Raw genomic sequence first — 8,632 nt, 5'->3', positions numbered from 1 at the left:
AAACAACCACATGACCAATTCAGTGGTCTAAAAACTTTTTTCTAGACACACATTTACTCCATAACTTTGTACTCTTGATGTTGCATTGTCTCAGATATATTACATTTGGCATATGCTTTCTTTTCAACAACTCTATTCTTCTTTCAGTGTGTTTTTATGTGTTTTTTAGTACATGCTTTTTACTAAACGCTCCAACAATCTCCTACAGCCATTTTATACATCTGAATTGACCATTTATACCAATTTTAGGGTTTGGGGCATTAGAAGATTATAAAATAATTGTTTTTAGGTTGATATTTTGAATTGAAAGTTAAATTTTTAGATTTATAACACTACATCACATTCATTACATTATTACAAATCAAACTTTTCACTCAGGGCAAATCAATCTCTACAGTCTGTAGATCAGAGTATGCGTGCACTAGCTATTCATATACATTTAGATCTTTAGTTATACTGTATCATTATGAAAAATTACCATTAAAAGCTGAAATGTAACATTTTACTCTGGGATCTAGAAGAATTACATGATTAGGTATTAAAAGCATTCAAAGCTACACTGATATGTTGTATAATGTAACAACTCTATAGTAATGTCTCAAATGTGAGCCGAGCACATGTGGCGTGTACAAGTGTGATGTGCAGTTTCAATCCCAGAACTGTCAAAAATGTTCCTTTGTAGGTAATGGGGGAAAATGCTAGTCAGGCGAATCTACCCTACACAGATCCAGCAGGGCTTCAAGAAAGTGTTTTGCTCAGTTCTTTAACTCTTTCCCCGCCATTGACGGAATTATCCGTCTTTCCATGTTATCATTGTTATATGGTAGGGGGCGCTATCACGCATCTTCTGAAAGAGTACTGAATCTCCTGATCAAAACACAGGCAAAAAAAGATGCAGAAACAAGTGCTAGCAAATGCATTCATATGCATATGTAAAAAAACGTGATCATCAACATTAAACAGCATATAAATCAAAATTAATGAAAGCCTAATGAATGAAATGTCGACCCAGGAAGAGCTATAAGACTGTTAAGCTTTGATGGACTTGATGGACTCGATCTACTCCATCTGTGTTTTGATTTTCTTTGATTTTGTTTTGATTATTGCTTTTTTTATTAAACTTACCCACATTCAAGTATTAATAAAAAAAGAATGCATAAAGCTAGAATAAGGCAGGTACCTTTTTTGTCTAAAAGCAGACGGTCTGTTTTTTCTTTCGATATATTGCATGTTATATTCATACAACAAAATATTCTGGGAGCCATTAAACGTTAGTGAAAATTATCAAAAATGCTGGCGCTGGCTGGCAACTTTAAAATAAAAAAAACGCTGGCGGGGAAAGAGTTAATAGCGGTTTGTCAAATTAATATATGAAAATGAATGAAACAAAATTGGGTTTTAGATTACGTCAGTCAGTCAGAATGATCGACATCATTATAAAGAGAATACCCATACCAAAGAATAAAATCTAACTCAAGCAAAGATTTTTCTTTTTGTTAAAACTAATAAATAAAAACAACTATAACATACTAAAATGTACTATGAGTAAACCATGAGTCTTTGAAGTGTGTTGGAGCATCATGCAAACAGACTTCTGTAATCAATCTGGTTATCATTCAGTATCATGGTATTACTGACTGTATATCGACATTACAGTCCTAAATATTAATGACAGCATATAGTAAAATATCATTTTATATAAAAATTAGATGAGATAACACGAAAAAACACCAACTACTGTGGTGTCATTATAGTAATCGAAGGGTCTTTACAGAATACCAATGTATTACCATGGTATTCTGTAAAACCCCTTGGATTACTATGTAAATGACACCACAGTAGTTGGTGTTTTTTTGTGTTATCTCATCTAATTTCTTCTAATTTTTCTCATCTCATTTCCATCCCTGTTGAGGTTTGTGTGTGCCGCTGATAACAACATTATACCTCCTTACATGACAGAACAGTGTTACCAAAGCAAAGACATAAGCTTCTGATCGCTGCACATTCTGTGAGATATTGGAGATCGAGCCATACGGTTTAATGTTGAAAGATGTGTGCATGTATACTATTTGCTAAACTGTAAAGATATCTTCTTTCTACTTGTATCTTTCTACCGTTGTGTCACTGCAAACTGTTTCATTTGATGCATCAACAGGACATCTCAGTTTTCTTTTTACAATGTTGTCTTTTAAAATATTTTCAAATATAAACATACACATTATAGGCTATACATGTACTTTTATTTATTGCTTATTTATCCTTGTCTTGTTACAATTTTGTTTTATCTGTAATCAGTGATGCATGTTATGAACTGTTTTTTTGATCGCTCCCATAATTCCTTGTGTGTCTCTATTGAGCGAGTATTTTTTTATGTACCACCAATGTAATGATCAGCCACTATTCAAATGTGGTTTAACAACAAAAATGAGATCATTTCAACTGACCAAAACGAATGCATGATTACCACATAGTGCGCTGGATAAACCTGCAGTGATCATCGAGTCTAGCAGCTTCATGTAATGCACTGATCCGGATACGTGACAGGGTAAATATGACCTGCAGCAGTAAACCGTGGTAAACATGGGCTGAAATGATCTCTAGTGTCTATACTTCCATTTCCAGACCAAAGCCAAGTGTGCAGTTTAAGTTCAGGCATGTACCATGCTGTCAAAATATGTTGTAAATACCAAGGGAACACAGCCATATCTCTGAAAATATGATAAAAGTCCCTGGAAATGCATTAACCCTTCGTGTCCTTTTAATTTTGACAAATGTATAAATGTAGCAATCCATGGCAAAGTGTAATTCAAAAAGGCCAGAGGATATTACTGTTCTTGTGAATTATCAGAGCAAACATTTTCGATTTTGTTTTTCAGACTCAGTGTCTGTTTTGTACATTAAACATGAGAAATTGGATTTAACGTCTGAGACTTTTGTTCTTTCTTTTATTTTTATTTCTTAAATAGTGTTTACCTTTTGTGCTTGCATTTTGTCATTTTTTGCTGTAGAGTTAAAAAAATGTCTTGATGAAGAATGATTTTTGTGGTGGTTTGGAATATGTGTATATTACATGTTTGTTCGTTTGCATTATTTGTTGCTAAATTTGTAATTTTATTTGTGACTGTCTCTGTTTTGGGTTTTGAATCATAGGAAACATGGTGGGTCCTTTAAGGCTTCCAACTGCTAAGGAGAATAAACAAACAAGTTTATGGTTTAATGCACATTTGTAATTTTACAAAATGATCTGTTTTTTATTTTATTTTGTTCTTTGTGCTCTTAATATGGTGTTACAAAAGCAGGCTAGATGTGTTATTTCTTGTAAAAACAATCCCTGTTTCTTAGCAACACTTTTTAAATATAATAGCATTTAACATTTGTTTGTATTCTCCCCATAATTGTGTGTTTCATTGTTCTTAATATTTCTCTCAGTTATGTGCCTTGCAAAAATTTCTCAATCGTCTTGCACAACTCTCATGGAGACTGTTACAAGAATCTTTCTGTACATCCAAATGAAAATCCTTAATACAAAGACACAAGTGGTATTGATGACTTTAAATGATGTCCACATCATGTCTGGACTTCGTCTGTAAATGCATTTTCTGTATGTTTTCCAAATGTTATGATTTTATAAAGAAATTTCTCATCATACTCGGTATTGTCATGATTTCCTGCTGAACTAGGAGAGGAACATTTTTACGCTCCCGTATGTAATCTTTACCTTCACCGTGAGTGTGTTTCACAGATCCAGATTTTGCTTCAAGATGTCCTCGTCTTATGCTGTGCCATTAAAGACTGAATCCTTTTAACAAATTTACCACACAATCAAAGATCTAAAAGAAGTTACAAAAGAAACCTGTCTGATAACAGGAGCGATCATTCTTCTCCGTTTTCCTATAGCATATCAGTTTGTAGAGGTTTTTATTAACAAAAACATATTAGAGAATATTCAAAAAGTGGAAATGAAGTGCCTAACTGGTATTTAATAGTGGGCATAACATGTTTAAAGACAGGGACAAGCTGCATCCATTTACAGTATGATTTTAATTAATATACTCATGTACACTATGTTGTTGTTATTGCATACTGTTTTATATATACTACAATACAGTGAGGCGCAAATAGCATCTGTCACTATTTCCACCAAGTAGGCCTATAAATAACAACTAAAATACTGTTATTTTTAACTATTTTCTGCCAAATTGAAATTGTTCAGATAATATTAAATACTGAAAATAATATAAATCAATCCAACACGCTCCACAAAGGAGAGGTAAAACTTACTGGACAGAAATTCAGTAGGCTTAATATGTCATGGATAAAGACACTGTTTAGTATTTCACTAAAACAAAGCCATATAAGTAAGTAGTTATAAGTAACAGGGTGACTGAGACCTCTGAGGAACTGCTAGGAATGAACAATTTTAAAGCATCAACCGAGTTGCCTCTTAATTGTCAAGTAGGATTTATCTTATTTTAATATACAAAATGTGTAACTGAACTATTTATGAACAAAACCTAGCTCTGCAGGTCTACAATACAATCACTGCGTTCAAAATCGCATGTATTAGGTCACTCTTCCACCGGAAAGACTCGCGTACGTGGGGCCGTTACCAGAAGCCAGTGATCACTGTAAAATCCAACAGTGATTCTAACTAACACGTTTTAGTTAACTTTACTCAATGTCTTAAATTAATTGTAAAATATCTAGTAAGCTGTACTACTAGGATTTGTTTACTCAAAAAACCCAAGTAAAGATTAATTGATTGGTTTGAGTGCGGTTTTTGAGGAAAATCTGAATGGACTTTTCACTCATTTCCTCCACTTCTGCAGTTATTTTTCAATTTCCCAAAGTCATCTTGAATGTTGAATTGTCAATACAACTGAAAAATTTGAGAGAACCACATAAGCTGACTTCAACAATTGATGTCGATTTTTCTAAAATGTTTTTAGTCACCATTATGGTGATTAGCGTTCCCTTTGGTTTGGCACTTAGAACTTCATTTTTACTATTGTAATTATCTTTACATTGATGCAGCGGTGTAACTAGAAATCAGTTATTTGGTTTCAAAGGAAGAGAAGTAATATATATTACTTATATTATAATATCTGTTTTTGTATAAAAGTAAGAATGAATGATGTATAACATAACTACATTTCATGTCAATTAATGATCTTTTATTAATTTTGTTGCTAACACTTAGGTCCTAAACCCCTTCTGAAACTTTTAATTGTGTTTATATAATCCCTCTATATTTGTGACAATCTTGAAATTGATCATACTTGAGTCACACACACTTTCACACAACATTCAGCATGCAAAACAAAACAAAGGTAAATGGCGAGCAGGACAAGGCTGCATGATGGCGGCTGCACTCTTCTTCCTTCCCGGGTTTTGGCACCAATGTAACTCGGTTCGTTGTTATGGGAAGAAGGAGGCTGGAACCGGCGAACATTTAAAGACTTTAATAATAAAATAAACAAATACAAAATGAAAGTAAAAGAAAGCAGGCCCCCACAGACGACTGCTGTCCCGTATAATAAAACATAAAACCCAACATAAGTCCAGGCCTGTTCGTCTCTCTCTCTTCAATGTCGTCGCTCCTCCGCTCATCATTAATCACGCCACCGGCCTAAGCCTCGTCCTGCTCGCCACAGTAACAATTATATTTTATTTAAAGTAAAACGTGTTTAGTTAATAGAACTCTTGTGTAAGTGATCTATACTAACTTAGCATTTGTCAGTACCACATACTATTCCTATTTCACTTTACTTGTTTTTAAAGGCAACTGGTTTGCATGCTTTTTTTAAGTAAGTGTAGTTTATAAAGTTATAAATATGGATATTTTTCTAACAAAAATGCATGGCTTCTCTTCTGAAGGCCTTTATTACCCCCTAGAGTCGTATGGATTTCTTTTATGATGGATAGATGTGCTTTTTTGGTCTTCAAAATCTAAGTTACCATTCACTCCCATTATAAAGCTTGGAAGAGCCAGGTTATTTTTTCATATAATTCTGACTGTGTTTGGCTGAAAGAAGAAAGTCATATACACCTATGAGTTTAGGGTGAGTCAATTATGGGATAATTTTCATTTTGGGGGAACTATTCCTTTAAGCACAACATTAAAAGTTATATTCTTGAAGTGTCACACAACAGGACAAAGCAATATCGATGCACCTTATTATTATTATTATTTAATAAGAAATATGACAGAAAGAGTTTGCTACTATGCTGGAAGAGATTTAAGTAAGAATAGGCAGTCGGCATAGAGTCCTTGAATGCTTCTGTTGAAATTAAACAGACTTAAACGTGAGATATGCGTCTTGTTTTAGACTCATTGGCACCACAGGAAAGATGATTTTAGGAAGATAATTTTAATGAATAGAGAAACATGATAAGACTAATTAAATCACTGCCATAATTAAGGTTCTTTGAACAGAGATCAATAATGTGCTGCACAGACTAAAACTAGGTCCATACATTATACAGTTTTACAAGCTGTAGCTTTTAACAAGCTCATTTATCTGACCACTGCAAGGGCTGTTTCCATAGTAACTTAACATTTTATTGGGGTTCTGCTATATATTTTATTCCTTAGTTTTATGTGCTTCTGTCTTCGTGTATAATTGATATGCTAGAAACAGGGCTACTGTAATAAAATGCAAAACAGTAAAGACATGCTGAGGACAAAATGTGCTTTTCTTGAACCTTGTTTATTTCCTTGCTTGTGCTTGAACTTTAAATATATCTGTGTGTAAGATTAAGTCTCAAACCTGTTGACAGTATTTTACATTAGTAATTTTAGTCTTCTTGTTTCAGTGCTGGAAAGGTTAACCAGCAGATACCTAAACTTAAAAATGATGGAAGGAATAAGTTTGGCATAAATTTGCTGACCTAGGAAAGGACAGATGCTCGAGGTTCAAAGATAAAATAGACATTCTGAGGATCTCTATGCCTTCTGTGTGTCTGATGGTTAAAGGTAAAGGAGCACAGGACATCACTCCATCTTGTGTTTAAAGGTTCAGAGGGGACAGTAAAACCACAATTAATTTCACAATGAGAGAGAGAGAGTTCAGGACAGGAGTGGAGGAGAACGATACTATGTAAAATCAAATACATAGGGTTTCTACAAGAGACTGACTATCAGATTTATTCATGATTAGTCATAAGTTGGAGGTGGTTGAATTTCTAATATTTCACTGTGGGCTAGAATTTTGAATGCTTTGGGAATTTAGAGGTCACTTTAAAAAAAAGATTTTTAAGGTTAAAAGTTTTTTTAAAGGTTTTAACGTTTAACTCTTTTAAATAAGAAAAATGTCCATGCAATTTGCAATAAATTGGTTTGATCATCACATGACTGTGTCAGTGCTACATAGAAACACTCCTTACTTGTTTTTAATAGAATTTGAATTTAAATCATTAAGCATGAACCATACATTTTTAATCCTGATCCATTATTTAAGCCTGATTCATTATCAAAAAACAACCAAAAAACCGATAGACTACAAATTTACAACAAATCCCTAATGTCGAATAGAGGCATTATAATTGAAATAAACACACAATACACATGCATGTTGAAAATGACAAAAAAAGCATACAATAGCATACTATATATATATGCACTCACCTAAAGGATTATTAGGAACACCTGTTCAATTTCTCATTAATGCAATTATCTAATCAACCAATCACATCGCAGTTGCTTCAATGCATTTAGGGGTGTGGTCCTGGTCAAGACAATCTCCTGAACTCCAAACTGAATGTCAGAATGGGAAAGAAAGGTGATTTAAGCAATTTTGAGCATGGCATGGTTGTTGGTGCCAGACGGGCCGGTCTGAGTATTTCACAATCTGCTCAGTTTCTGGGATTTTCACGCACAACCATTTCTAGGGTTTACAAAGAATGGTGTGAAAAGGGAAAAACATCCAGTATGCGGCAGTCCTGTGGGCAAAAATGCCTTGTTGATGCTAGAGGTCAGAGGAGAATGGGCCGACTGATTCAAGCTGATAAAAGAGCAACTTTGAAATAAACACTCGTTACAACCGAGATATGCAGCAAAGCATTTGTGAAGCCACAACACGCACAACCTTGAGGTGGATGGGCTACAACAGCAGAAGACCCCACCAGGTACCACTCATCTCCACTACAAATAGGAAAAAGAGGCTACAATTTGCAAGAGCTCACCAAAATTGGACAGTTGAAGACTGGAAAAATGTTGCCTGGTCTGATGAGTCTCATTTTCTGTTGAGACATTCAGATGGTAGAGTCAGAATTTGGCGTAAACAGAATGAGAACATGGATCCATCATGCCTTGTTACCACTGTGCAGGCTGGTGGTGCTGGTGTAATGGTGTGGGGGATATTTTCTTGGCACACTTTAGGTCCCTTAGTGCCAATTGGGCATTGTTTAAATGCCACGGCCTACCTGAGCATTGTTTCTGACCATGTCCATCCCTTTATGGCCACCATGTACCCATCCTCTGATGGCTACTTCCAGGAGGATAATGCACCATGTCACAAAGCTCGAATCATTTCAAATTGGTTTCTTGAACATGACAATGTCACTGTACTAAAATGGTCCCAACAGTCACCAGATCTCAACCCAATAGAGGATCTTTGGGATGTGGTGGAAC

General features: G+C 34.7%; 2 protein-coding genes across 5 annotated transcripts in view; both read left to right on the top strand.

The window, feature by feature from the left end:
• rargb (retinoic acid receptor, gamma b) overlaps window positions 1-3,648 on the top strand; it is a 60,939-nt gene extending 57,291 nt beyond the window's left edge. For all 4 annotated transcript variants that reach the window (XM_077204495.1, XM_077204496.1, XM_077204498.1 and 1 more), the window contains one exon: window positions 1-3,648. This exon is cut by the window's left edge and continues 797 nt beyond it. The gene's annotated coding sequence lies outside the window, so the exon portion shown is untranslated.
• Window positions 1-8,632, top strand: part of hoxc6b (homeobox C6b) — a 357,188-nt gene that overhangs the window by 204,688 nt on the left and 143,868 nt on the right. The gene's annotated exons all lie outside the window — the stretch shown is intronic.

Source organism: Siphateles boraxobius, unplaced genomic scaffold (assembly GCF_051911475.1).
Source record: "Siphateles boraxobius isolate OS27281-9 unplaced genomic scaffold, OSU_SipBor_1 5, whole genome shotgun sequence".
In the NCBI taxonomy this organism is placed as follows: domain Eukaryota; kingdom Metazoa; phylum Chordata; class Actinopteri; order Cypriniformes; family Leuciscidae; genus Siphateles; species Siphateles boraxobius.
The sequence above is the reverse complement of the archived record's forward strand: the minus strand, read 5'-3'. Positions and strand labels throughout refer to the sequence as shown.